This window comes from Hippopotamus amphibius, chromosome 3 (assembly GCF_030028045.1).
Source record: "Hippopotamus amphibius kiboko isolate mHipAmp2 chromosome 3, mHipAmp2.hap2, whole genome shotgun sequence".
NCBI classification, from domain to species: domain Eukaryota; kingdom Metazoa; phylum Chordata; class Mammalia; order Artiodactyla; family Hippopotamidae; genus Hippopotamus; species Hippopotamus amphibius.
In genome coordinates this window covers 187,995,528-188,017,216 of record NC_080188.1, presented here as the reverse complement: position 1 = coordinate 188,017,216, position 21,689 = coordinate 187,995,528, and the positions used below count along the sequence as shown (strand labels likewise).

Genomic DNA, 21,689 nt, shown 5'->3' with positions numbered 1-21,689 from the left:
GAGTCACATTCTCATCTCACTTTGTGTTGGTTAGTTGAGAAACAGGAGCATAGTTCACATTTTTTCCAAAGCTAATCTGGGCTGCCAAAACATTTCAGACTGTCACCTTAGAAGGTAGACTGAAATTATTACTATCTAGAAAGATGCCCTATATGTATTTCTTGGGCCAATAGTCCCATAGATCATAGAGAGGAGTGGTAAAGAGCATGGGCTTTGGCTTGTGTTATAGTCTGTGTTGTCATTTAAGGGGCACCCTGTGTACCTTAGTTCCTCACCTAGAAATGTGAATAATAATAGTACTCACCTCACAGAATTGCTACAAGGACTAAGTGTTAATATATGTAAAATGTTTAAATAGTTCCTGGCATGTAGTAAGTACTCTTTATGTATTTGTGATTATTACATAATGGTGCACCTGAGGACTGGAGAGAATGTGGTTTTGACCTCTAGTACCTACATCCTGATAGATCTGATGAACTTTGTCTGGAATGGCCTTTGTTAACCCTTGGCTTGCAAATGACATATGATTTTATTGCCAAACCATTTTTATTAGAATAGGTACTTAATCTATGTATCATATGTGAACACATGAAAGAAATTAATCATATAATCTTTTCACATCTGATCTCAGTAGTTTTTTTGAACATAGTGTCTTTTTCCTTTTATCCCCCAAGGAATCATTTTATTATCAAAAGATGATAAATGACAAAGATAGTAAATGAATAGAAGAGCAAAGTTAATTTAAAATAAATTTGTAAGCAAAAAATTAATAAAACCTCATTTTCAAATGATTTGAAAGTGAATTTACTGTCCAAAATTACATTAAGGCTAAACTGGCAGACTAAGGAATAAACTTAGGGATTTTACTACTTCCCACAGAACAGATTAAGTTCTTGAAGTGACACAAGTTTCTATCTTTTTTTCCAATTGATAAGAGGCTCTCATTTGTATTGTTGTGGTTCACCCTGCAAATAAAAGAGAACAGTACAGTTTGAATACCCATTTGATTTGTGTCACTGTTGATATCATCCAGAGTGACTCATTTTTTCCCAATCAGACACATTATGGTTAATAGAACATCTTGTGCACTGAAAAAAACAGATTTTCTACATTTCATGTCTGCCTGAGAACTCAAGGAGTAAAGTGCTTCCTCTACCATTTGTTTTCTTAATAGTTGTGGAACAGTCATCTAAGCTAATTCATCATTTTCTATAGTCTCATCCAGAAAATAATGAGGCCAATTAAGGCTAGACATACTGGATTGTTTACATTTCTAAAAATTCATTCCATACATCCTGCTTTTGTTTTCCGTAGACTTAAATGTAATATCAATATTAACTTGGTAAAATAAATAAATAAATTAGAAGATAATATTTGTCTTGGTCAGTATGGGATGCTACACCATAAATACCATAGATTGAGTGGCTCAAATCACACACATGTATTTCTCACAGTTCTAGATGTTGGGAGACTGAGACCAAGACACTGGAAGACTTAGTGTCTGGTAAGAAATCTCTTTCTGGTTTATAGATGGCTATCTTCTCACTATGTCCTCACATGGTGGAAAGAGCATGAGATAGCTCTCTAGGTCCCTTTTATAAGGGCACTAATCCCATTCATTAGAGCTTCACCCTTTTTTCCTAATTACCTCCCGAAGGCCTTAACTCCCAATACTGTCACATTGGGGATTAGGAATTTAGCATATAAATTTTGAGTGAATACAAATATTTCATCCATTGCAATATATATATTCTTTTTCATCATGATGAACAATATCATGTGAAGTTCAGTCAAAGGTCGTTGCTTGTATCAGTGTGCTAAGCAACTGTCATTCCTTAAATCTTTGTATAAATTTTGCAACATTTAACACGTACACAAACCACAGTACTTGCTTATTTCCATAAAAGGTGACATTTATAAAGACCATGGGGAACCCATTCATTTTTGGTGATATTGTGACATAACCATTAACCACACATAATTCAGAGCACAGGGCCTTGTCCTCAGCACAGGCAGTGTTCATATAAAGCCACTGCATTGAGGGTGTGACATTTGAGATATTATGGTGAAGGTTACCTAAGCAGGGCACATGGAAGATGATGTTTCCCTTGTGTTTTTTTCAGTGGTTTAGTTTCTGAAACTAATGGGTTGGCCAGAAAGTTCATTCAGGTTTTTCCATAGCAACTTACAGAAAAACCTGAATGAACCTTTTGGCCAACCCAATATAAAGTTCTAGGATCTCCATCCACATTAGGTCCTTAAAGATGACCAATTTATGGATTGTAGCTCAGTCATCAAGTTCCTAAAGAATAAAATATAGTTCATACTGTTATTTGGTGACATAGCTGTCACATGACTTATAATACTTGTATAATTTGGTCAGTCAGATTTGTTCTTATAAGAAACTTATAGGGGAAGCCAAATTATTATCATAAACTTTAGTATCATAGAATAGGATAGAGAGTTTTAATTGGCTTTCATTTGTTAGGGAAGAAGAAATTTTTCTCTACCCTTCTAAGTTCTTCTGGCTGATACAGGAATTAAATTGACATAAGACAGATTAACAGGAGAAAATCAAACAAAAGTTAATAATACATATACATGGGAGAGACTCTGAAAATATGAGTAAGTGGCCAAAATGGCCAAAAACTTCACCTTAAATATCACCTTCAGCTAAAGATAAAAGAGTATGTTGAGGGTAGTGGTTTGGCACTTCGAAGGGGAGGAAGACAGCTCTCATGGAGATGGAAAACTAAGTATTTTGTGAACACGATGTTTTCTGGACCATGCAGAAACAATGGGACACAGAGTGGACTCTCATCTCTCTGGTGAAAGCTCTGTTCTGGGGACAGGCACTTTAACAAGTTCTTTAGGCAGCTAAGAACTAAAAAGAGAAACTTCCTGAGTCCTTTGGGCCTTCATTGTTTTCAGTTAAATAATCTACATTCCAAAGAGACATTTAGGAAAGGCAAATTTTGCTCTCCTACACATTCCTAATAACATTACATTTTGATATCTGCATACATTCTTGGACACAAATATTACTTACCAGGAGGTCTGAGGCCACTCATCATTTTGTAAGGACAGCTTCATCTTTGGATGATGTTACGTAAACATTGCCAAATATCACTTCGCTGAATCCCCACTTTTCTTTGTCCTCATGTTTCCATTCCCTTTATTTAGATAAATAGTTTTAAGTATTTTTTTAATGCTATTGACTAGTTTGACATTCTTTTCTTCCAATTTCTGAATTGGCGGATACTCTATTTTTTTTTTTCAAAATGACATCATATCTGTCTTGTATATATAGTAAAGATTAATGATTAAATCAGCACTTTGAATGTTCCTGCATACTGTCACACTCATAATTCACAATAAGTTCAATAAAGTCTTTTCAATTTTGTGGTTAGTGTACAGCACTGGTATTCATATTATAGAATAAACATAATTTCTACAATACCCATAGTTGTTCAATAATTTGAATGACAAAGTAGTTTACATAATACTGATGCTTTATATATTATAATTTGCACATTTTTAGATTTCCTTGTATAGTACATAAAAGCATGATTTTATCAGTTTTTTGGTCACTTACTATCAAGATAACTTTTTTTAATATCTAATCTGTGCCAAGTGCTGTACTAGGCATAAATCTTATCTTGAAGCACCTTACTGTCCTGAAGAAAGGCATAAGGTAAACAGATAATTATAATAAATTATGTTATATACAGAGCTCAGAGTAAGTACAGGGTACTATGTGTTGACTGCAAAAAACAAACAGACAAAAATAGCAAAAAAACCCCACAATGTAAGAGCTGTGAGTTGAGTTTTATTCAGCATCTTACTGAGGACTGTAGCCTGGGAGACAGTCTCTCAGGTAGCTCTGAGGAACTGCTCCAAAAAGCTAGGAGGAGTGGCCAGTATATATATGATTTTGGCTAGGGAATACATGCAGTCAAGTATACATTTCAATAAAAGGTTACTGCTAGTCACAAGGATCAGACAGCGCAGTTAATGATTTTAATGTTTTCTATGTATGGGAAGATACAAGAATCTCAGTTTGTTAATTTTTTTTCTTGAAATATCTTTAACTATCTAAGGGGCCTGTTTTTCCAAAGCACAGTGTGCCTTAGTCCGTTTTTTCCTGAATTTCTTTCAGGATGTACTGTCAGTCAGTGACTGCAATGGCTAATGACTTGATCCTTGTAGAACTAGATGGTGGGCAACATTCTTTGTTTTACAGTCCCCCTCTTTTGGTCATTAATTCAGCCAAGCTTTGGGAAGCATTTCATGACCAATTTGTTCCACAATGGTAGGAAGGCTTATTCCTAGGTCAGGAAAAGTTTTCATTGATAGGCCACTTAATGTGCTGTTACTGGACTAAATCCTATTATTGGTATCCATAAAAATCTCTGGACCACCTGTCTTACTAGTCTATTATGCACTAGGAAATGATTCTCCCTTGTGGCTTCTTCCCAAATGTAGAGTTACACTGCTACAGTCATTTTCATCTTGTATAAAACTGTATATTTACAATCATTTCCAGTCATTTAGTCCTCATTATTTTTCTCAGAGGCTTGGTTACATACTAGGTAATGAAAGAAACAACAATCTTATAGAATAGGCAGAATTTAAGTAATATAGTTAGTAGCATTAATAAAGCCATAAGTAAGAATTTAAGCCAAGAACTTCCATTAGGTGCAGCCCAGTACATCCCCAGTCATCTGACCCAGTCTGTTCCATACCAACTGCTATCTTTAAGGGCTGTGATATTCTGGCATTGTTCATAAGGCACTCAGCCCAATTTCCTAGTGTCATTATGCTGATTATTCTTAGCATGATTTAATTGTTCCCAATATAAAGGGGACTTTAAACTTAAATGACTGAAGTCTGCTATTACCCATATAAATCTACCCTATAACCAAGGATGGGTCCCTCCTAATAAATGAGGGGAGAGAGGGCTTATGGGTTTTGAGTGAAATTTAGACAATTGCTCTAATTGAGCTTGAGTAACTTTCAAAGGAAAGTCATCTTTATGGCCATAATCAGAGCAAGTATTATTATTGGCCAAGAGAGGGGACCCACCTAGTAATAGCAATAATGGCTCGAACAGAAGTATAACTCCTTTTTTCTAGATTAAATTTCCTAAGGGTCATCCAGTGAGAGCCTAGGAGAGGAGAAATTCACCAAGGTAACCAGAAGTACTAGACATAGGTAATTGACCACAAGAATTTGACTGATTTTAAACTGCATAGAATTGTGCACATGATAGAAAAATATTTGATTTATATGCAGAAGTCCCAAGAAATCAAGAAAACACTATAAATAATCATATGGGTCTGGTTCAGCATCTTGGGATAGCTGTCTACTTCTGATGTCATCTTCTTCTCGTCTTGTGTGATTTCTCCTCTGTTTGAGCATTGTTTTTAAGTGAGTTTGAGGTTGTCTTCTCTATAGACCAGGCTGATGCAGAGGCCTTTTTTAAGTGGGAAATATGAATCCAAGAATCAATTCCCTTCAGTTTTGCTGCATATGAGCTGGTTAAGTGTACCTGATAAGGGTCCTTCCACCTAGGTAGGAAAATGTCCTTTAAATGTTGCCTTTTCCAGTATGCAAAATCTCCTGGTTGCAGGTCATGGAGCATCTGATCTTTGCCCAAAGATGGATGATTGTGATAAGCTTCAGAAACAAGCTTAGAGTATCCTTTTAATAATTCAATTAAACCTTACAATAATGCAACATAGTAATAAGGAGCCATCTTGGAAGTGAATCTTATGCAGCAAATACAGAACCCCACATACTATTAACATTACTAGAACTTTATATCCACTGAAACATACTTTTTCTTTCTAAAGTTACCCCCATTTCTACAAAATATAGCCCAACTTCCTACCAAAATATAGCTTAAGTTTGCTTGTGAAATGTCTTGTTTCAATAAATTTAGCCTGATTATTTACCTAAGTAGTTGATCACATAGGTTCTTTTAAATTGCTTTTACTGGAACTTTTCATAAGGAATCTCAGATTGAACTTTGAAAAGGCTTCTCAAGGACAGAAAAGCCATGCCAAGGCCTTGCCATTGGATTCTGCTTGCAATACTCACAGATTTGGATGTATTCCTCTCTTCTTGAGGTCTGCAAAATATGTTGAGGTTCCTGCACCTGCCAGGAAATGGCTTTCCTTATTCAGCTAATAAGGGTGCTGGGAACCCTGTGAACAAATTAGCAGGTGTTTTTCCAAGGAGCTTTATGGCTCCACAAAGTCCACATTAGTTCTTTAAAGCTATCTGGTCATATCTGATTCTATACATATTCTCAAATATGACATTATAGTCAAAGCCATGTTAATGTAACCAATTTTTCCAAATTCTGGAGGGATCAGGTAGAGAGAAAAGGTAAGTGTTCCAATTCTGTTTACAAAGATATAATTTATCAAGTTGCTGTAAGTCATAATTAGCTTAAAGGGAAAGATTTCCTTTTATCTGGATAAAAAGATTAAAGCCAGTAATATTTCAGACAAAAAGTAATAAAAATTATTATTCAGCTGTATGTAACTAATTATTGTTGACTTTTATCTTCTGTTAACGGTCTCATGAAACAATCAGATTTTCCATTAGAATGCTTTGATTTATTACCCAGTTCACTCTTAGGACCTGAAAGTTATCAGAAACTTATACTTGTCAAAAAGTGGTTTCTATGAATCTTCTAGCAGATGAAGCATTTTTGCAAAAGCATCAGGGTAAAACAATAACTATCTGTAAGTGACAAGACAATATGGCATGGCTGAATATTTGATTACAATACAGTTGTCAAAGACATTGGTTATTTCTGTGACCTATAACATCTTAAAATAATAACTAGAATTATGACTGATAACATTATACCTGGATATATCCAAATTTTAGAAAGTTCTAATAGTTTCTTGACATTCATTTTAATAACATTCATCCATACAATATAACTAGAGAAGGTTTATTACCACTCAGTTGACAATGCTTTCCATGTAATTTAACATTCCAAATGAGCCCACTTAGTTTAATATCTCTCTTTGAGATGTTTCAGGGGCCCTGAAACATCCCAGAGTTAGCTAGAGGTCAGAAGAACTTTATTTAGAATTTGATTTGGGAAGATAGTCAAAGATATCAAAAAGTTTTAAAACACTTGGTCAAATAGGATTATAGAGCACTGTGAAACAATACTTAGTTATTCACTTAATCAAAATGCCGATAAAAGATTTCAAAAGCAAATATAGGAAGTTATAACAGAGTACTTAAACCACTAAGAAACTTTACAATTTGTTATCAAAAGCAGATAAATATCCCAAGAAGTCTAGTCCTCTTAACAGAGAGAAAACCGAATTCCAGTTTTGTACCACCTTACCTTTAATATTAAAATGTATTTACTCAATTAAATTTACTACAAATTAGCCAGTCCTAACCACACATTAAACTCTTCCCATTGTCTCTTTTCCACAAACCTTCTATAACTTCCTTTTTCACCTTCAGATTTTGTCTCTTTTTCTCATTTTAGCCTCTCTTTAGGACAAAATTACTTTCTGCTTTACAAAATGCATTTCCATTCCTTATACCTTCTTTTTTCCTTGCATACAAAGATTTTTTTCTTTTTAATTTTTAGTGTTTTTAATTAAATGTTTTAATTAGAATTCTTAACCTTTAAAACCTTAATTTCTAGTGAAAACTAAGAAGTAAGCAATTATAAACTGCCTTTTACATTAACATTCTGTAGAATGACAAACAAATACTATTCATAATTTAAAAACATGTACTTTCTTATAGAAAATGTCTCAGTGTGGCACCAAACATATTTATTAATAGTCCTAAATAACTTTAGTTTCTTTGTAAGAACCTATGATCAGTAAGTAATGTTTCAGTATTTTATTTTATTTGGGAAAGACCTAGATATTCAATAATCTTCCATTATTTAACTTAAGTTAGCAAAACTCTAAAGTTTCAAGTTATCAAAAGTCTGGAGAAACTATTTTTAAGTAGACATACCATAAAACATAATTATTCTTAAAGAGTTCATCTAAAAGCTTTTACTCCATTTATGCCTATTTAATTCACTGGTTCCCAACAATTATGTCTAGATTACCCATGAAAACTTCATGAGACATTGGACCAAGCCAGCCATCATCCCCCATTTTTCTTGCTGATGAATTTTATAATAGATAATGTGAACTTATTTGTGTTTTAGTAAACCTAGTATAATAAAAGTACTATACTTAATGTTAATGACTATAAAGGCACGTCTATATTAATTAAACCAACAAATTTAAACTAACTGTAATACCAAATATTAATTTAATACTGAATAAGTCCTGGATCACATGAATCTGAAATTCATTTGGGTTAGTTCCTATTATGTTTCTGAGAATTTATATAAGCACTTATTTTTCTTTAAGCCAATTAAATAGAACTCATTTACAATTAATTTTGGCAATACCACTCAAAGGTAGTAACATATATTTATAATGTACATACTCAGGCATAAATATATCCAGATAGATACAAATAGAGATCTCATAGATTCATTTTTAAAATTTAGTTATGAATCAGGTATTACAAAATAAAACTCCCTAGTTTATAAATGACAATTAGAGTAAGTTAACTTTACTTGCTTAAGTTTAAAAGGCCTCTTTTCCTTTTTTTTTTTTAACTTAATCTCAAGAATTGGAGATGGTCTAGGTAAGACTTCTGTGACTTGTACAACATCTACATCTCAAAGGCATAGTGAGAGAAATGCCTAGGAAGACTTTTGCTCCCTTAGGTTCAGAATTTTGAAAAGATGTTTTATCAAGTTAGCTTTCTTTAACTGCATACACAAAAGCCAGTTTGGGAATGTGAAAAGAGCCCCATCTTGGCCATTTGAAGGCAAAATATTCTTAGTTCCCAATAAAGTGAGTACTTGCAAGAATAAGCTCCACTTGCATTGTGCATGAACCTGGATGGGGTATTAGTTGCACATTGGCTGTCTGACGCCCCTCTGTCTTGTTTGGGAGTCTTTATTGTTCATTTTAAAGTTGGTTTGTCAGGATAAAATTACTATTGAAAACTGTATGGTAGGCTGTTGTGCTGTTTGTGAGCTTAACTCCTGTAGGTGTTACCCTTAAATTGAGCTATTTCAGCAATTTGATGTCTCAGTTTCTGGTTTCTCCCTCTGGCAGTCTAAAACCAGCATGGATGCTCAGAGCCCTGGATAGCCAATCCTTATGTGAGCATCCCTAGACAAGCAAGTTTTTTACATTAATGAGTGGCTTTCCCTGTGAGACTGCTGCATGGTATGAGGACTTGCCTGCACCATGAATTTCTCATTTGCTTGAGAAAGCTGTACTGACTGGGAGGAGCTGTGGTCCTTACCTTTGAAGCTGAAAGCTCTCATATTGTATCTTCAATTTATTCCAACTAACCCTGTTAAAATAGCCAATTCTAGCAAAGACATCAGATCAGCCTCCTACCTAATAACCCAATCCAAACCTCCTCAATGTCTCTCAACTGAGTGAAATCTTGTCAGTGTCTTTCAACTTGGAAATCCAGATACCTCTTCTTGAAGTTAAGTTCAGGGAGAACCTAGTCCTCATAAAAAGGAGTTTAACAACAACTGAATAAAGCTCAGGATTGTCAGCTGAGATGGGAGATCTAAGACCAGGAGACACTCACCCAATTCATTTGGACTCACCAAGGAGGTGGATGGACACAAGGGGCCCTTGCTGGCACCAAGGATCTGGATCTTTGTAGAGTTCAGGTGACAGAGAGAAGTCTGCTCTGAGTCCTTCATGGTTGTTAAAATTTTTGACTGAAAAGAACAAACAAACCCCCCCCCCAAAAACCTAACACACACAGTGTAAGAGCTATGAGTTGAGTGTTATTCAGGGTCTTACTGAGGACTATAACCCAGTAAGCTGCCTCCCAGATAGCCCTGAGGAACTGCTCCAAAGACATAAGAGGGAGTGGCCATATGTATATGATTTTGGCTAGGGAAAATGTTACGTCACAATAAAAGGTTACTGCTCATCATGAAGATTAGATATCTTTATTAATAATTTTCGTGCTTTTCTATGAATGGGATGATGCAACAATTTGGGTTCATTTTTATTTTTCTGAGGTAGCTCTAATTATCTAACGGACCTGTTTATCCAAAGAACAAAATGCCTTATCCTATGTTTTTTTTTTTGTCCTGAATAATTAGAGGATTAGGTTTTATTTTAATAGGCAAAATTGCAATTTGAATAAACCCATCTTTGCTGGAGAAATACCTGGCAGTTTCTTTGTTTCAGGTCAACATTTGTCAGTAAATACCAGTAATACAGGCTGTCTTGGGATCTGTTTCTATCAATAGCTTTGTGTCTGCTATGAATGACATTTACTAGCTTATTCACAAGTCTCAAAACTGTATTTTTATTGGGTGTTGTAGATGATATTATATATTGACACTGAAGTATGCTATTTTATTGGAATTATGTTGATTTTTAACTTGGCAGGTGGTTTTATTATTTGTTGACCACATTGTCTTCGCAGATATTTGGTTTAACATTTTATTACAGTGAGCCTGTTGTAGTTCAACACTCAGTTTAGTGCTAATGTGACACTCATTACTACAAAGACATGGCTTTTCTGGTATCTGAGTGTGTTTACCAAGCCACTCTACCTTGGAGATACCCAAACTGTGAACACTGTCTCCTCTGTGATAGGCAAGAAATACAGTCTTCACTAAGCATTTCAGATCTTTTGGCTTTTGCTTTCTGATTGGCTCCTCGAAATTTGTCTCACAATTGTATAGGTTGGGAGTCAGTCATGGATTTGAGGGGAATTTATTTAGGGTTTTCTCTCTTCTTTGTTCACTTCTTTCAGAATCATTTTCCTCAGTTTACATCTTCTCTGGCAACTCCCCATTTCCATCCTGCACACATTAAGCCTTTAAAAATGTGGTTTCTGGTTGCGTTTCATCCACCCCATGTTGCCCAGTTTGGGGAGTTCCTTTAGGGCAAAATCAGAGGACTGCAACTCAGTTTCTCCATTGGGGCTGTTCCCTTCCTTAAGGTTAAAAACTCACTTAGCTTTTGACTGTTTTGAACATTCTATAACTCCTTTAACTAGTGGTTGTTTATATTTTGTTCAAATTTTATAAATTATTATCCGGAGCCCTAATTGACAATAAGCTACTCTAGTATTACAAATTTTCAACTAAAAAAAAGAAAAACTGAAGGAATTTTTATTGGAGTTGCACTAAATATAGAAATACAATTGTGGAGAATTGGTATCTTTCCTAATGAGTCTTTCTATTTGTGAATATTGTGAATGTAACTGCATTGATTTACTTATGCTTTAATGTCTCTTAAATGTTTTCATAGTATTATGTTTTGTTACCAACAATTTTTATTTTTATAACAAAAGTTTGTTATATAACAAGAAGTACATGTTAAGTATGATATGAATAGGTGTGTATTTCTATTTATTTAACCTTCTTGGAATTTTTTGTGCTTCATGAAGCTCAAGATTTATGTATTTCATCAATTTTGAAGAAATCTCACTTACCATAATTTTATATAGAATCTCCCCTATTTTCCCCATTTTCTGCCTCTGAAACTCTGATTAGGTATATTGTCAGTTTTTCTAATATAATCCTCTCGATATATTTTATATTTTCAATCTCTTTTCCTCTCTGTGGTGTATATTCTCAGTATTATTATCTCATTTATCTTTAATTGACCAATTTTCTGCTCAGCTTTGCTAATCTGCTATTTTATCTCTTAATAAGGTTTAAGTTAAAATCATAATCATCGTGTTATTTCCTTTATTTTTTCAGATTTGTTTTGATAACCCCTGGTGCTTCTCTCATATTTTGCTTTACCTAGAAATTATTTAAATATGTTCCTGGTAATCGACTTTAATAGCAAATAATTCCAATTCCTGTAGTCTATGCTGTTAAGATTCTGCCTTTGCACATTTTTAATCTTGGTACCCTGATTTCTCTTTTTTTTTTCTTTTTCTATTGTGAGTTCATGGTCAAACTAATTTCATCCATATTGATTCCTTAAGTCCTTTATAAAATGTAAAGGATGTGCATTCCTTTAGAAAGTATATATTTCATTTTGCCACAATAAAACAATTTGGAGCAATTTAAAATAGTTATTTTCATTGGTGTTTTTGAATTTTTAGATTATGCACTTTCTAAAAAAACCTTTGAATTTGTAGATTATATATTTTCTCTTCTACTATAGTGAGGTCAGGGCAGGCACTCATTTTGGTCTCTTCCTTTTCTAGACTTTTTGTTTGTTTATTTGTTTGTTTGTTTTGTTTTTAAGCTGAGTCTTTATTTAGGTGCACAGTCTCAGTCTTCCCAGCTTCATAGAGCATGTCTGCAATTCAACTTCTTGCTTTTCAAGAGTCCTGGGCTTTGTTTACTATACCCAACAAAACCACCAAAACCTCTAGATCAGATACACCCACATCTTCCTTCATAATTGTTCTTTTACTTCAATTTCAGCCTCTGAAATTTACTCCATATTTTTTCCACATCATAAATGCATTTAAACATTTTTTGGCAGAATTATTTGGCATTTTGTGTTGAGGAGTTTTTTGTTTGTTTTTGTTGAGGAGTTTTTAAAAGTATTTCCTCTGACATTTTTCCATAAACATAAATCCATAATTCAATTTTGATTTAGCAATTTGGTTTAGAGGGATTGCATGGGAAGAAACTTGGCTAGTCTCTAGGGATTCCAGTGAAACGACATTTATTTTCTTCTTTCTGAGGAGCCTATATTCCAACTACGAAAACTAACATAAAAATTACATATGTTACAATGAATGGTATACTTTAGTTGAAATAATGAGGTACAAATCTATTAAACAATGATATATGGTTGTACATGGCTTAATTACAAATACAATAATATAAATAATATACTCATTCAAAGAATTAAGTTGTTGTAAGTAGGATTACTAAGAAAAACTGTTTACAGTAAAAATGATTCAATCTGCATCTTGAACTGGCTAAGCAGAGGAGAAAGAACATTCAATTCTGTAACAAGAAAATTCATTGTGGTTGAAATTGAGCATGATGTGTTTAGGGAGGGAAACAGCTCAAATGGAGAACATATTTTATAGAGTACTGAAAGCTAGGTGTTGTCCAATTGTAAAGGACTTTGAAAGTTAGGCAAAATATATATTTTACATGAAAGATATTGGGTGCCATGCAATAAGAAATAGATCAGTTTTAGGAAGAATAGCTTAGAGGTACATGATGTAATAAAATGACTAAAAGAGCAGGTGCAGGACCTCCAGAAACTAGGTTTTACTTTAGTTGAGACAGGAAGGTACAAGTTGATATCCATCATTGTAGATAACATCATTGTAGATAACAATCATGGTTGTATTAGGAGAGAAGAAAATAAGTTCAGAGACATTCAGTTTGGAGAGAAGCTTATCACACAAATGCAGGCATATCATAGACAGTTCATACCATAATTGTGTTCATGGTTATATGGCTAGACGGATTTTGAATTTTGACAAATTATATTTTCTTTAATTGAAATATATCCTTTGTATATAAATAGTATCACTTTTAGAAACACATTAAAATTTGATTAAATTATTTAAATGATACAGTTTAAATTGTTTTCAAGTTTTCAATGTCCAACAAGAACATTTTATCTTTTTTTTCTAAATTGATGAGAAATTGGTCACAAAATATACTTTAAAGAAAAACCAAAATTATGAAAATAAGACAATTTTTGAAAATGTTTATCACTCACCAGATATCAAGAAAATCACATGAAATACTAAAAATAAATAAATACAACCAAGGACATTAACAATTTAGCCTTGAATTTCCTTTTTTTATTTTCTCTTTTTTGTTCATTAATTTATTCATTCATGTCAAATTTATATTTAGATTGAAATATTAGTGTCAGAGATGAACAGGTCTGTGAAGGATAAAATAAAATGGTCTCTTCATAAATATTTTATTTTAAAATATTCTATTTATATTGTTTAGATTTTAAGATTTGGATTCATCATACACATATTTTAAGACTAATAGCTTCAGAAGGTTGTAATGGGAAAACTTAAGCATAAACACCGTAAACCGATTTAGGTATGTTATGGTAATAAAATGGTGAAGTAAACAATTAAATATTTTCCCTCACAGCATGTATAACGTAATGAGGGATACAGATGATTGGGTAATAATGAGTTGGTATAATGAATATTATGGTGGGTGAAAATCAGGATGTTATAAAAGTGCATAAGAGAGACCTGATCTACTCATATTTGCAAAGTAATTGCATCCATGTCAGTATTCCTCAATTATACTACTTAATAAACTGAACTTGCACATAATAAATACTTTTCAGGTCTTTTTTACTTAACATCTAATGTGATTTATTGGGCAAAATATTTCAATTTTTGGTAATCTTTGGAGGAAAATTAAACATGGATTCTATTTTTTTTATGATATATCCCCTTTACGTACAGTAAAGTAATTGTGTTCTTTGTGTGCCTCACATTTCATACCTGGAATGTTGACTTTTTCTTTTTATATTTTATGTTATAATTAGAAGGAAGACATATCTATTGACTTTTCTTGAGCTATAGTATTAAATGCAGCACAGATCTGGACACAATGTTTTAGTAGTTCTCTAAGAAGTAAGCAAATTTTTCTGTGTACACCATTCAACCAAATGAATTACAGATTAATTGGACTGAAGCTCTCTGGTTTGATGTCGTCCCACTCACCACTTTTTGGCTCTTGTTATTTGTGCTTTTGATATCATACCCTCCAAATTGTCAGGAGTAATAAAGACCAGGATGCACTTTCAGTTCTATCCCTTACCAGCTATTTGACCTTCTATAAGTTCTAATTATCTAAGCTTTTACAACTCATGTCCTTAAATATAGATTGGGATAACAAGGGTCCTTACTTCAAGGAGCAGTGAGAGTTGGGAGGATTAAATGAAATAATGCCTGTAAAATGACAGTGCAAATGACAAAACCTCAATAAATATTACCTTGGCTAATCTTATCTTTAAAATATCACCCACATCTTCAACTGCTTCACTCGCTTTTTCATTGTCCTCCTGCAAGACAAAAGTTTTAGTAGATTCTTGAATTCAAGTTCATAAAACTAAAATGTGTGTGTATATATGTATCTCTAGGTTTATAGATGTATATCTATATACACATAATACACACACACACACACACATCCTTCCTTGGGAGACGCATAACCAAGGGACCTTTGAAAATGATATTCTTTTTTGGGGATGTGATATTATTTCCAAGAGTGAGACTATTGTGTGTTGGGAGTGTGAACAAGAGCCCCAGGTCACGTGTCCAAGGCTGAGATGGACAAAGCAGCAGAGCTGGAAGAGGGCAAGTGAAGAATATTATTTGGTATCATCTGTCTGTGACTGAGCTAATAATCGGTTTATGGTTGTTTAAATGGCTGTGGGCACTTAATCCCAAATTCTTATTTGGTTTAAAGTATTAAGAGTCTGAGAAGAACAAATCTATGAAGGTTGAAATGAATAATGAATGAAACGAATAATATTTAACTTCAAAAATAGATTGAAGTTGCATTGTTTAGATTTTAATATTCGGAGCCACACTGCACAGATTTGGAGAGCCAAAAAAGATTAGAAGGTTGGAATAGGGACCTCTGAAATAAGATTACTAGTGCTCAGAGAGGATTTAACTGTGAGAAGAGGTAATTGTTTTTGTATCAACATATGTTCTACTACGTCAGTACAAACTGTCATGCATCAGAATATATAGCCCAAATCTGAAAAATATCTTTTTTGCAGATTTTCGAGAGCTTGCAAATTAACACAGAGGCCATACATGTACTTTTAAATACAGTCTTGATTGTGTTATCAATAACTAGGTCTATTTGATAAAAGTGAAATGCAGAGATAAAGAGTAAGATTATGCATGTAATGCAGAAATTGTTGAAGATAAAATGAAAATTTCCATTTTCTAGAAGAAAATAGCATCTGTAATAAAGAATGCATCTAATGCTACTACTTTAAAACATAACAGTAGTAATAACAGTGATACTAAGAATAAGCATTTCCATTTATTTATATTTATTTTCCATTTAGTCCATGCACAGGCACTCTTTAAGGGCTTTTCCTGAAATTGTGCTTGAATTCTTACAACAACCTATATTTTATTCCCAGTTTCCATATGAGTTAAGGGAAACAATATTCATAGTTGCTAGTTTAGCTCCTCAAAGTTGATTGAAGCCAAGATAGTGGGCTGTCACTCAAGTGCCTAATTTTATATAATAGTTAAACATTATTTTATCTTTGATGCTGTCCAGCATAGCAATAAATATTTTTTCCTAAAGTCATTTGTTAAGTATTTTTCCTCACTATTCAACACACATTAAAAAAAAAAGATTTGCTGAGTCTGTCTTTGTTGTAATACTTAATAGATTTATAACTGAGAAAGTCATTGAAACTCTGAGCCTCAGTATTTTTCAAATTTTAAAATGGGTTTAAGTTTAATGAGTAACTGTGAAGAATTAAAAATAACAAATACAAAGTGGCTGGCCCATGATATGAGAAAAATTCACTAAATACTTAATTGATTATTACTGTAACACAGTAGAATTCACTAAAGTAGCTTTAGTGTTTGGTTTATTCTTCTGTGCATGTGTATGCTAAAAATTTCTATTTTAAGGTTTGCAAATTTAGCATACATGGTGGCCACAAGGCCCCATATGAGTGTTAATTCAAAGCCATCTGCTGCTGTCCTCTTCTCTACAGAAATTTTAACTTTTCCCTACCTTCTTCTGGACATATTCTTACATGTTGATGGCTAACTGGTATTTAAAGAGCCTCTAATAGCTGTTTCGGTTGTTAATTTTCATATATAGGAAACTTACGGCTTCTGTGTACCTAACATTTCTCCAGGATTGCTTATTTTATTTTATTTTATTTTATTTTAGCACTGAAAAAAACATTTTATTAAAAGTGCATCAGCTATACCTGATTTTTAAAATACTATTGGTATAGTACAAGGAGAAAGATGGTTGCTAAATATACAATCGATTTCTGGCTAAATCTCTTTACTGCACATAGAATAAATTCAAAACCTAAACAACACTCTGCCTAATCTGACCACTCCTTACTGAACAGTCTAATATTGCACTGATATCCTCTTCACTCCAGCTGTACTGGCTCTCATTTAGTTCCTTAAAACAAGACCTTTCCTACCTCAAGTCCTTTGCAAATATAGCTCTCTTTGTGCAATCCTCTTTGCTTTGCCAAGACTGGCTTCTTTTTTTTTTTTTTTTTTTTTTTTTGTGGGAATGTATGTTTTAAAAAGAGCTTCCTGGGGCCTATTCCTAGGGGTTCTTATAGTATGTCTGGGATGGGGTCCAGGAATCTGTTTTAGCAATCCCATGTAACACTGTCACCTGAAAAAAATGCACAACCTGAGAGCTGTGAATTAAGTTTTATCCGGACAAAATGAGGACTATAGCCTGTGAGAAAAAGCATTTCAGATGGCTCTGAGAAAACTGCTCTGAAGAGGTAGGGGGGGAATGTCAGCGACATATATGTTTTTAGAGAAAGGGGTACCTGCAGTCAAGCACACATTTTGGCTGAGGCTTGCTGGTAGCCACGAGGAGCAGATGTCATGTTAGTGATTTTAGTGCTTTTCTGGATATGAGGAGATGCAAGAATTGCACTCATTAAAATCTTCTCCTGAAAATATCTAACTATCTGAAGGCATGTTCTGCCAGTTTTTCCCAGAGCACAGCATGCCTCATTCCTGATCTCCACCCTGAACTCCTTTCAGAGGGTGTTGGAGGTCAGCAGCTGCAGTGGCTAGTGACTTAATCAACATAGAGACAGACAACAAAGGCCAATTTTTAGTTGGCAACATGATTCAAAACTACAGAGCCAGGACCATATCTTCTTTGATATTCTTAATAACAGCAACATTTTAGATACGAGCATTTCATTCCTATTGTTTCATTGTGGGCAGCCACTGTGTGTGAGACTCTGTGATGATGGGATTTGTTACATCATTTCATCCTAACAACAGATCAGCAGGTGAACTCAGGGTGAGACACTGAGGTTCAGAAAGCTGTACACATTCGCCAGGTTCATGCAGAACCAACACCTGAACCAATGTTACTTTGAACTCTAAAACTTTCATTCATAAAGAGGCTAAGTGACTTGTCCCAGGTCACCAGGTAAAGTCTGACCTAGAAATCCAGTATTCCTACTAGTGCTCTTTTGACACACATAACATGTGTCATATGGAGAAGAGCAGATTTTAAATACATAGAGAATATTATAGATTGAACAGAGACAGCTGAACTTAATGTATGTCTAATCTTCTCAGCCTAGTTTGCTACCTGATTTTTCAAATACAAACATGCTATAGGCTTTTTAGCTAATTATATTTTTCCAAAAGTTTAATATAAGTCTGGAAGGTATTTTCCTTTCTGTAACACTATCACCTTAAAGTGATTTTAGAAATTATTTTAAGTGCACACTTACTTCCTGATAGATAAGGATTTTCTATACCCCTTGAATCATTCCATATCATTGTCTCTATCAAGTCAATGACTTTAATATTGTCTTCCCCTAACTCGTTTCTTTCTTTTGTTCTTCTATAATCTGTATAGTCCCTTCACTTTAATTTCTTTCTCTTTTGCTCCCTCCTTACTCCTTGCCTCCCTCCTTTTTCCTTCCTTTCTTACTTCCTTTGCTTAGTAAATATCATTTGAAGTGCTATTAAGTAGGTGTCAAGAACAAGACCGCATATTTAATAAATAGCAACAAAGGACCTACCTGCCTGCCAGGAATTCATCTTTCAACATTGTACCCTCTACCCTAGCCCTAGTAGACCTTAGATAGCTTAGTGAGTAAAAGTTATATGAGAATAAAAAAATGTGGCATTAATTTGTTTTAATACTTAGGTATAAAAGGAAGCAGTGTTTTAAAAAAAATACTTGCTACCACCTAATTTAAATGTTGAAGATATGTCTCTTCAAAAAAATTGTTTAGATTAAAAAAAAAAAACAGCTAAATTTTACTTTGTCAGGGGAAAAGAAAAAAACTAAGTGATCTTTTGAGTAAATGAAAAAATCCATATACAGTCCTGAAATTTCCTCCGTTTTCTATTTTTGACCACTGCCTTCACCAAGATTTTACAAGGAGTAAAGACTAATTATTGAATTTTGTTCCTTTAAAAATTTATTCCCTACTTGTGAAATGTAGTAAAACAGTCAAAAGGTAGGTAATGCAGTGGGGGAAGGGGAGGACAAGAAGCAGCAAGGGAGGAAATCCACGTGCGAGCTTTTCTGTCCCGGGGAACAGGAGTTTTGACAGCACACCAAGTTATCATATTCATACATGACAAGCTGAAACCCTCACGAAGCTGGGACACATTCCTTCAGTAATGCATCTGTGGGGACGTGAAAAGGACTGGAAAAGACTGAAAGCTGGAAAAGCCATTGCTTTTCTTAAGTGTCCAAATGAGTCCTTCTACAGTGCCCTAGCTCTGTTAGCTCTGCCTTTAGCCTTAGGTCTATTTATTTCACTTTTTTTTGTTTGTTTGTCCTTATAGTTTGGAAACCTGATGAGAGCTTACAGTGAGAGATGAATTGGCACAGGGAATTTATGATTTGGTTCCAGGGAAGAAACGATAATTTTCAATCCAGATAGGATATATATTTTATATGCTTTATAGTAGGCAGATATAAATAGAACTACAGAAAGAAAGAGAGAAAGAGGAAAGAAGGGGAGGGGGAGGAAAGAGAAGGAGAAAGAGAGAGAGGGAGAGAGAGAGAAAGAAGGCAAGATGGAGAGAGAATAGTTCATTGAGAGCATATTAATGAAATAAATATATCAGTAACTGCAGATAAAAGTCAGTAATAATTTCTATATTCTGACACTGAATACAGAAATAATGAATCAAGCTATTTCTTAAACCAGAAAAAGGAAGCTTTTTGCACATTTATTCCGCAGCAAGAAAACAAGGAACCAGAGGAGAGAAGGAGAGATACTCAAATAGAGATTATGGCTCACGAAGTGCCAGTCATTCCTATTTCGCAACCCCTGGGCATCCTCCTGGGAGAGTTTCCTGAGCACTTATTTTTAAAGTCTCCTGAGAAAGTTTGAAATGAATTTAATAGGTGTAGTTTCCCAGTATGTGTTTTTTGGTGTAAGAAATAATTAAGAGGAAAATGTTTCATGTTTTGGTTGAGTTTGATTTGGCTTTACATTTTATTCTGGGTCTATAGAAAACAGTTACATTTAGGAAATCTAGAAAAGAGAGGTTTTTTAAATATATGTTTACTAAGATTTTTATATAGATTTAATTGTGCAAATGTCAAAGTGTATGTTGTGAAACTCCACTTCCTACGACTTGGGAGTTAAGTCTTCACAACTGTATTAAATATGCAGTTTAGGGCTTTAAATTTCACTTAAAAATATGCTTATTGAGAAAATGTTCCTTTGATTCTTCCATGCATTTGATCTAATATTCATTAAGTATTAGAGACATTCTGCTAGGCATGGGATATAAAGCTATAAGCAAAGCATATGTGATTCTGGCAAGCTGAATATTATATTTAATGGGATAAATGGAGTATAAACAAGTAAGTACACTATAATATTTTAAGTGGAAAAAGGCACTATGAAGAAAAATAAGTAAATGTTATCAGAGGAAATAAAGGAGTTATTCAATTTATTTGGAAAAACAGGGAAGAGCCTATTTAAAAAAAAAAAAGTGTTATATTACAAGGGGAGAATGAGCAGGGGCCAAAAAGGAACATATAAAAATGAATATATAGCTCAAATATTGTTCTGAATGTGATAATAAAATTGTTTTTATTGATTATTTACACAGATTAATACCTGTATTTTACCAGCATATACAAATTCTCTAAAATGGCAGCAATGTAACAAGTCTAAAGGATTGAGTACAATACATACAATTTGCAGAAAATCTCATATATACTGAATAATGAACACAGGAAAGGCATAAGAATACCACAAAGAGATACAGTTTTTAGTGTCTACTGTGACACATGCTCTATACAATATAGTCTAAACACATGCATCAAGTCGGAGCCTATTTCTCACAGGAACTCAACATGGAAGATATTACTACCTTAGGCCATTCAGCTTTTCCATGATCATGAGGCCAGTATGAGAAAGTGGCAGGATAAAAACAAAGAATTATCTGATTACACGCCCACACGCTTTTCCTTCATTATTTTACCAAGATTTTAAACACATACTGAAAGAGTTTGAATAATGTGGGAAAACAGGAAAAATAAGATCTTAAATTTTCATCATGATTAACCTGATTTCTGGGTATAAATAAAAAAATGTTAATGATTCAAATCAAACACATTCAACTGACACACTTAACCCTTATTCAAAGAACTTGTTGGTTTTAATGACATATTTTCAACAATTTTCTTGAGCAGTCCGTAAGGATAAAATTCAAACAAGTTTTAATAATATTTTCCCTCTCAGTGGGTACTTGTTCTTTCAATGTTGATGAAACCCTAAGATTTAAATCCACTGATTGACAATTTAGAGTTAATTGTTTTTCTTTCATTTTTATTTTACTTTCTGTTGAGGCTTCCTGCAACCTTAGAGCTCTGTGAAGCTAAGAGTAAATGAATGACAATCGTCATTTGT

The 21,689-nt window shown here is 33.8% G+C and overlaps 1 protein-coding gene across 2 annotated transcripts in view; it reads left to right on the top strand.

Annotated features, from left to right (window-relative positions):
- Positions 1-21,689, top strand: part of BRINP3 (BMP/retinoic acid inducible neural specific 3) — a 431,062-nt gene that overhangs the window by 407,401 nt on the left and 1,972 nt on the right. The gene's annotated exons all lie outside the window — the stretch shown is intronic.